The sequence below is a fragment of the Cupressus sempervirens genome, chromosome 10 (assembly GCF_028749045.1).
Source record: "Cupressus sempervirens isolate cs-2001-9-10 chromosome 10, ASM2874904v1, whole genome shotgun sequence".
NCBI lineage: Eukaryota > Viridiplantae > Streptophyta > Pinopsida > Cupressales > Cupressaceae > Cupressus > Cupressus sempervirens.
Genome location: NC_143127.1, coordinates 599,995,070 through 600,004,871, shown reverse-complemented (window position 1 = coordinate 600,004,871; position 9,802 = coordinate 599,995,070).

Below are 9,802 nucleotides of genomic sequence, written 5' to 3'. Positions count from 1 at the left end.
CCATGCCATAAGTACTCCTACATCAATAATCCAAACAATAGTTAGAATCAAAGGCAATGCAATGCTAGCCCACCTATTTCTAGAGAAATGTATCCCAATACTAATCCACACATGATGAAATATACCCACCTCTTAGGTTCAACATCCAGATGTCGATCTCAACCCAATTGACCATGACACAATATTGATGTCACCCCTGACCCCACAAATGACTCAACAACTTGAGGTTGTATCACCTCAATAGATATAACCTCCAATGGCCAAATGGGAAGACAAATCAATTAGTAGACATCCTCAAGCATTACAATCATCTTCACTATCAAGAGATAAAAGGTCTTTATTTTTTAATGCTAAAAATCATATAACATAGTAATTAATTATCATATATCTCTTCCTATGGGGCATCTTGGCCAGATACACCAAACCAATGACATCCACTTGAGCCCAATCTACCTATGTAAACTATTTTTTTGCCCTAATAAGTACAAATGTCTCTCCCACAAAATCAACTTATTAATGGGCTATTGCATACAAGCAAACCCATTCTTCTAGCCTAACTTAGTTACTAACAATCCCCCAACCCTCCCCTTAGGTTCTTATAATCCTCATCACATATAATCAATAATTTAACCCATTTTTATGTGATCATGTTGTCTAGGTAGGGCGATTCTATAGAATCCCCTATCCCCACATTCTTCCCTTCATTGGAATGTGAACCCAAACCCATCTCTAATTAGGCCATGAGAATGCATTCTTGTGACTAACATAACATCCCCCCTTCACCCACTCAAACTATGGATTTTCTTTCGGAACATGATCACACAAGAAATTCATCATGGGAATACATTCCTACAACTCCCAACCTTGGTTGATTTTTTGCAATCCTATGAAAAATGCAAAATTTAACCCAACACCCTTATGTGCTAATAACTTTTTGTAGGATTACAATCCCACCCATTGTGGTAATGATCTCATCCAACCTGAGTCAATGGGAATGTGATCCGGAAAGATAAAATTGGAAATAAAAGACAAAATAGAAAGTACGAAGAAATTTTCCTCATCATACTAGTCTATTTTTTCCCTAATGCCTCAACATGCTCCTCACCACATCTTCATAATGCCTCAAATGTTGTCCTTGCACCATCTTGCAATCCAATTCATAGCTCCAAATAGAAAGAAATCAATAAAAAATGTGAAAGAAAATGAATCCTTTCTAGCCCCTCAGGTCCTTATATAGGACCCCTTCTAATCCCTTCTCCCCTATTCTCCCTCTTGGGAAAACTCTTTTTGCCCTCTCTAGTTATTTTTGCCTTAAAATAATTTTTTTTACATCCCTTTGGTGCTTTTGTGTCTTCTTTCTCATTGAGGCCTTCTTTCTTGTCGAGATGTCATTAGGTCTTATTTTCTCTCTCCTACCACCTTCTCAAGGGGACATCACCCAGTCCATTCTTGTGTCTTCCTCTCAAGATTAAGCAACTTAGTCATTTGAAATATTAGTTGCATCATCTATTATTCTAAAATGATTTCAAAGCAATGTTGCCTCAACATAATGTCAAAGAAGGGTAAAATGTATAGATCTATATTTGATTACATAAATTCATAATCAAATTTAGTTCTCTTCCAAGGCAATATTAATAAAATATTTAATATTTAATTAATTTATGTCATCCCCTAGTTAATTAATCTAAATAATAGACTATAGTCCAATTAATAAATCAAGATGACAACCAATAGTTGATTATTAATTTAATCCCCCTTCCTTGATTAAATTAAATAATTATAAAAACCTATTTAATTTAATTCCTAAATATCACTTTATTTAAATAACCCCTTTTATCAATCCTAACCCCTAACCTTGTCCTAGAACCTAGGTTCAAATTCAACCCAATCCATTCACCCATACTAAATGCACTTGATTAACTAATTAACCCTAGCTAATTAAGTGGCCCTCTTGTATTCTCTAACATTCTCACTTACATCCTAATCATCCTTTAATCCAAGCCTAATCAAACCATAATTATTTGCACAACTTTAAATATGAGAATTAAGAAATCCTATCCCAAACCCAAGTTATCTCTTCTCACATCCTCCCACTCCCCAACCAAATGCATTAATGTCTTCCTTAAATACCTCTTATAGCTCTCTTACACACTCCATCCATATCTTACATATCTTTCCCCTTCACATCCCCTAAAATGGTCACATTCCCCCAAAAAACCCTTATCCCCTCACATGCATTCTCCTCGTGACACTTGTCACAAGGCTATGCATTTGAGAAATCATAGTCCATGTGCCTCTCTTTTGTTACATCTTGACCACTCTTAAGGATTTTTTTTAAGTTTTCATCTTGACCATCTATTCCATTCTCCCTTTTCTATAAAGGGAACCCTCTCCCCTTCACAAATCACCCACGATCCATTGCAATGTTATAATGCTAGTTTGAGAGCCTAAAAACTACCAAAGTATCATTATAATATTTAAATCCCTCAACACATCCATAGATGAATTATATATTCTCCTCTGTTGTTAACCTCTTCTCATCCTTAGAGCTTGAGAAATCTTGTTGAGCACACATATCTCATTTTGGACAAATCTAAAAGCAAGCAAGGAACTTCATCATTGGTTTAAGGAGGCTTTGCATTTCTTAGGCCTTCATTTTGGTTTATGTTTCTTGTTTTCTCGTTGTATCATAGATGTTTTAGTATGTTAGTTTTTTTAATTTTTAGCATTGATCTATGCTCTTAACATACTAAGTTTTACTTGCATACATAATCAAGATATAAGTGACAATATCAAGCATAATTCTATGGCACTAGAATATTCAAGATGAATAGAAAAATATCCCTCTATGTTGGCACTATAACTTCCAAAATGAGGAAAAAGAGCACTCATAATTTTCACTTAACTTCCAAAATGAGCAAGTAGCAATACTCTATTTAACATTTTTCTTCCCAAAATTGGCAAGTAAAACACCTCAAGCCTTCTACCTATTATCATATCTTACAAACTCTAAGGAGCCTTGTTCTAAAATTAGATCATATAAAGGTTTAGATAATATCACCAATTCACAAGTTTTCCTATTCCTAACTATGCACCAACAACATAGTTCTCTATCAAAAAAATTCAAATTAAAATATGCTTTTTGACTTTCCATGAAAAGTTCATAAAATGTAGTAAGCCTCTATTAAGGGAGTTGCACAAGCTTTTCAACTCAATACTTAGAAAACGCATAGAAGCTCCCATGACAGATGGAAAACAATGGCATCATACCTTACTATTCTAAAGTCAAATAAATTCACCTTTTAAAAATATAAATTAAAAATATCTTCTTTCCAAGTTTGAACCCAACTGGTTAGTAGATCACACAATGCCTTATGCAAGCACTCCTCAAATCTTTGATATTCCAAAACTAAAAAAGTTTATTTATTTTTCATATAGAATGTCAAATTCAAGGGACTTTTTGAGATAATTGAACCACTTGTTTTACAACTTGTCATTGTTTCTTCATTATTTCAACCCTTTTATTGTTTTCTTAAAAATATATTTGGAAAAAAATAAATGTTCACCTAGAATTACAGTGTACTATAATTATTTTCTAATAGAATGATGTCTATGAAGCTTTTTTATCATAGAGATTTTATACACACAGTGAGAATGATTTATATGTTTGTATAGTTTACTTCCTATTTTATTTATTTTTACATTTTAAACTATGATTTTAATTTCTAACACTTATAATGTGCATGGGATATGTGTAGTTGACATGTGAGTGACATGGCCTTTAAGTAAGACATGTGATCATTTTATTTAGTTTTATATAATTATTTAAATTGACTTGAATAACATTCTTAAAATGAAATGTGAAGAAGAGAAAAACAAAATAAAAAACATAAACAAACTTAGCTTTGTAACTCTGCTACCTGTTGTCCCCCATTTTCAAATTTTGAATTCATTCATGGTAGGCCCTAGGCCTCTGGACCCTCCACCCTACCCTAATGTGTAGATGGTGTTAACATTGTGCAGGGATTTGGAGGACATGACAAATAGGTGTGGGGCCATGGGGGTGGAGGGGAAGACTTTTTCCGATCCAACTCTCTTGGGAAATGGTGGACCTACTAGTAGTCCGATGGAAGGAAAATAGAAGATGACAGATGGGGCCCTTGAAGGTTGGATGAATGCAGTAGTGGGTTCAGAGGTGGCTAGTGTTTCAATGGAGGATCCCAAGATTGCTCATACTACTAATGGGCTAGTAATTTCCCTCCCAGATACTTTGGTGGACAATGTTACCTCTGGCCTCAAACTATGTGTAGTTGGCAGATTTGTTGCCTTTAGACCCATGATCGAGATGGTTCGTAAGTGGGTGAGCCAAAAATGGAAGATAAATGATAGTATTGGTATTTCTACAATGCTAAGTGGCCTTTTCTGTTTTAAATTCACTGTGAAGGAGGATATCAATTTCATACTTTCAAGAACTTGGTATTATGGAAAGTGTTATCTTGCTTTAACGACGTGGCATCTGGGCTTTGATGCTAGTGTAGAACTTAATAAGCTAGCTCCAGTCTAGGTAAGGTTACTTGGACTTCCCCTTGAATTTTGGGATGAGAAGATCCTAAGATGGGTAGGGAATTCCTTTGGTCACTTTGTTACTGTGGACATGGTGACAATGCAAAAATCAAGATTGGTGTATGCCAGATTCTATGTGAATGTGGCATTGAATCAGGCCCTCCTAATTGTGGTCACACTAAAAACTAAATGGGGAGAGAGATATCAACCCATAGAATATGAGAATATGGGGCTATTCTGTCAGAAGTGTGGACAATTTGGACATCTTATAGTTGACTATAAGCCCCAATTGAAGAAGGATAAACAAAAGGAAAGATCCCTAGGAATTGTAAAAGAAATTGTTGGGGAACCCTCAGAAGCTCCAAGACTGGAGGAGGAGACTGCTAACACAAAAAATATGGAGATTAACATGATTTAGGATACCCCTATCAAAGGATCTAGGGGCAAAGTGAACCTAAAGTGGGGGAAGCTTTAGAGGGCAAGAAGAAAATGGAAGAGAATCCTTTTAGACGTGAGAAAGAGGAATTAATAAGTTCACCCTTGGGGGAACTTAAGGAAGGAGAAATGATGGAGGAAGGTGAGATAGTGGCACACCACTCCCTTCCTAGTTCGCTAGCAAGTCTAAGAGATAAGGGCTTACAGGAACATATGGTTGAAGACTATGCTACCCAAGAGAGAGTCTACACCCATCTAAGAATGATAAGAGCCTCTCCAGCACATATAGCAACAAAAGTGAGGGCAGGTCTAGAGAAAGTTGAAAAGGAACTAAGCCCCACTTCACCACAAGAGGGTGATAATGGGGAATGGAAAGTTCAAAAAAGGAAGAGAAGGGGGGGGGGGGGTGGGGCGGCGGGGAACTAGATGTAGGAACATGTGGGACAACTTGAAGACCGACTAAAAGAGCAACCAGGACAAAACAAGCAGTAAGGGATGTAGCCAGTGGTAACTAGCTTATACTGGAGACTGTAACAAGAGGTAAGAAATGAAATTCCTCTCTTGGAATCTAAGGGGGCTAAATAATCCCTAGAAGCAATATGCTCTAAAATAGTGTATATTTAAAGAAAAGGTTGATTTATGTGTTAATTCAAAAAACAAAAATGTCTAGTGATAATTTTGATAGAACAGTTAGTCATGTTTGGCCTAGGGCTGTCTTCATGCATATGGATGCTAATGGAGCCTTAGGGGGTATTGCCACCATGTGGAACATGTGCTCTATGATGGGAGTTGAAATAGGGAGAGACAAAAAAAATTTAATAACAAAGTTCCAAACTAGTAACAAAAAATGAGAGCTTATTAATATCTATGCTTCTAATAATAAGGTAGGGAGGGAGGAAAATTATGGTAAGATGGAAAGGATTATAGAAACTATGAAGGATAAACAATTAATGTGTATGAGATACTTTAATACCCCCCTCTATCAATTGGAGAAGTTAGGAGGAAATAGAGATTTCCCTGAAAACTTGCAAGATCTTCATGATTTTATGGGATGAGTGGATTTAATTGATGTCAAGTTGAGAGGGAACCCATTTACTTGGACTAATAATAGAAAAGGAAGCGATCTCATTTAGGCTAGGCTAGATAGGTTGATGGTGATAGGGAACTAGAACTAGTTAAGTAACTCCCATTTGGAGAACCTCACAAGAATTGCTTCTGACCATTCCTCTTTAATCTTCCATTAGGAGGATGGTTTAAAAGGAGGACCAAAACCTTTCAGGTATGAAATAATGTGGCAATCTCACCCAAAATTCAAAGATAGAATCCAAGAATGGTGGAATTTAAGGATAGATGATACTGCAATGTATAGACTAACTCAAAATTTAGATAATATAACGAGAGACGTTAAGGGTTGGGCTAAGAGTTCCTTTGGAGATTTGTTCAATATCAAAGGAGAAGTGGAGGAAAAACTTAAAAAGCTTCAAGGGGAGATTGTTGAGGGAAATAACTTGGAAAATACTACTCAGGAAGAGGAAGAATATAGAAAAAAATGGAAGGACATCATTTTGAGGGAGGAAATTTTTCGAAAGAAAAGATCAAGGGTCCAATGGTTAACTGAGGGAGATAGGAACACTACCATTTTCCAAAAGTTAGCTTCTAATCATAAAAGAAGGAACATAATCGACAGGTTGGAAGGAGAAGGGGGAAGAGAATATAAGGACTAGGAGGAGATGGGAAGACATGTGGTGGAATATTTTAGCAGGGCTTATAGTAAGGATAATAGTATAGGAAATCAAGTTATCAGAAGAAGTTTGATAAATACGATCCCACAGGTGCTTGGAGATGAGGAAAATAATAGCATTCTAGGTAACATCATGGAGGAGAAAGTGAAGAGTGCTATGTTTTCTATGAAAGCTTACAAGGCCCTAGGACCTAATGGTTTCCCCCCAACTTTTTTCCAGCAATTTTGGGAGGTCGTTAAAAGTGAGCTAGTATGGGCTACCAAAGATTTCTTTAAAACAGGGAAGATGCTAAAAAGGATAAATAAGAATTTTATTGCTTTGGTCCCTAAGACTCCAACACCCAAGAGTCTTCTGGATTTTAGGCCTATAAGCCTTTGTAACATAGTGCATAAGATTTTTGCAAAAGTTCTGGTAAATAGGATAAATCCCTTTCTTGAGAGCATCTTAGAAACACCACAAAAGGGGGGTTGTGCTAGGAAGACAAATTCTAGATGCGGCGATAACTACTCATGAGATCATACATTCAATGGAGAGAAATAAAAGACCTAGAATGGCCTTCAAGCTGGATATCTCTAAGGCATATGATAAGGTAAAGTGGGACTTCCTTTATGATGTACTTGAAAGAGTGGAGTTTAATGGAAAAGTTATAAATATTATTAGAATGATGGTGGGTATGGTCCAGTATTTGGTACTTCTAAATGGATCCCTTTGGGGCAATTTTGAAGTGGAGAGAGGACTAAGTCAAGGAGACCCACTATCTCCCTACCTCTTTATTATGGTAGTAGAGGTTTTGGGGAGATCATTCTCTAAATTGGTTAATATAGGATGTGTTAAAGGAATTAAACCTGCTACTACTATTAATGGTAAAGGGTTACAATAGTTTATAGATGACACATTTATTTTTGGAGAATCCTCCATGATGGAAGCTGAGGAATGGAAGAGTATTCTTCATAATTATGAAAATAGTTTAGGTCAGAAAATAAATTACTCTAAAAGTAAGATTTATTTTCTTAACACTAATGCTTTTATGTAGAGGAAGATTAGGAACATTTTAGGGTGTCAATCAACCAACCTCCTGGATGCTTATCTTGGTCTACTGCTAACCACTAAGGAGGTGACCAATGATTTCTAGAATACTATTGTTGAAAGAATTGAAAAGAAGTTGGCAGGATGGAAAGGGAAAATTCTAAGTAATGTTGGTAAACTACAGTTACTCTCTGTTAGAGTAAATTATTATTATTTATGCTTTTACTTAGGTTAATGAATTTATTTATTAGTTGTAGTCTAGGAGTTGTTGACAACACAGAATTTTGTTCCTATCTAAGTCATACTTATCCTCTCACCTTGATCGAGGATATCCCACCTTTTGTGGGCGTATGCTTAGTTGTCATTCTTATCTCCTAGCATCTTCTAGTTTGTTATAGAAGTCTCCTTGAGGCCTTTATATTTGAGCTCTCTCATTGTATTTCTCAACTCATCTTTTACATATCAATATTGCATAGCAATTCTTTTTTCATTATTGCAATATCTTCTCTCTCAATTTGTTTAGTTTTTCCAAGCTCCACATCTTCCTTATTTGGTTTCCCTTCAATAGGTTATTTGCATGTAGGTGATCTTGTTGAGCTATGAAGTTGGCTTTCATCAACTTCTGCATGGTATTAGAGCCTCCTTACTACTTCTTGGCTGAAGGATTTTTGAAGCCACAATTCAGAGACACAAACCCTAGTTTATTTGTGACTTTTTTCTTCAATCTAGGGGAAGAGCATTTTTTTGGAGCACTTTGGGCCTAAATGGATGCTGCCATTGAGTTTAGAATGCCCATTATAGTCAGGCTCCACATAAAATTTGTCCATTTTGGACATAGTTGATCTGGGAAGCAAAAAAAAATTGTTTGGGCAGCCATACGGATTGTATAGATGAATTTTATTTTTTAAAATCATTTTTTGTAGGGCCGCCATCGAACCACCGTGGCGCCACCCATGCACTGCCTAGGCACTACCTCCACTGACAGCAGCACCGCAGAGTCGCCACAGCACCACCGCTTGGGGTTTCCGCCTTCCACCCTCCAAGAAATGCCACCAAAGCTTGCTACCCCTGTGACCACCACTGCCAGCTATGGCCTCCCTTCCACCACTCTGCCACTGCCCACCTACAACCCTACATAGTAGCGATAGTTGGCATGACCAGTGTGTGCCATGTGGCATGGGTGCCACATTGGCATCTACCACGTGGCCCCTACCACATCATTGCACAAGATAGCTCACCTACCATGTAGATGTGATGTGGCATGCCACGTGGCACTTTTTTTGTTGTAATGGCCCTGTGGCCATCAATTTTAAGCTAGTGGAATGCTGACATCAGCACTACATCAACATCTTCCTACCTCTCTTCCAAGTCCCTTTTTGACCTACTTGCAATTTTTTGGCCATAACTTGAGCATATAGAGGTATTTTTCCAATTCGAAAGAAGCATCAAAAAGCTAGTTTCGAGACAAAGACATTGGTGTAGGTATTTTCAAGTTTTGATGTAGTTTTATTGCCTATTTTTACAATCAAATTCCAAAGTTCTATTTTTCACTCGAGCGAGCTTATCTTGTGCATCCCATCTCTAGTTTTTGAAAACATTATATTTTTGTAATGATGGTTCTATCTACTTTTTTAGAAATGCTATCATTTCCTTCAGATTCTACCCCATGCTCTTTATATCATGTTTTTGATGTTTTTTCTCAATGGTGGATATCTTGGGTGTTCCAGGTTCGAGGATCATTTGCATTGCATGGAATGTTTTGTTTTGGGTTGTACTATCTTTTGTATCATTTTTTTTTCCTTTTTTGATCATTGCTGATATCATTTGTAAGCATCTTTATGCAAATGCACTGAGATAAAGTGTCACTCTTGCATTTTGGGTTCATGAACATTGTTTTGAGACAGTTATACTCCCACTATTTTATAAAGTGCCATGGGGGTGTTAGTTGTTGCCATTTTTGTGCCCTCTTCCTTTGTCAAATGAGTGTCCCTTCCATGATATTAGCCCCATGATGTGTCAGTGACATGTCCCTTGAT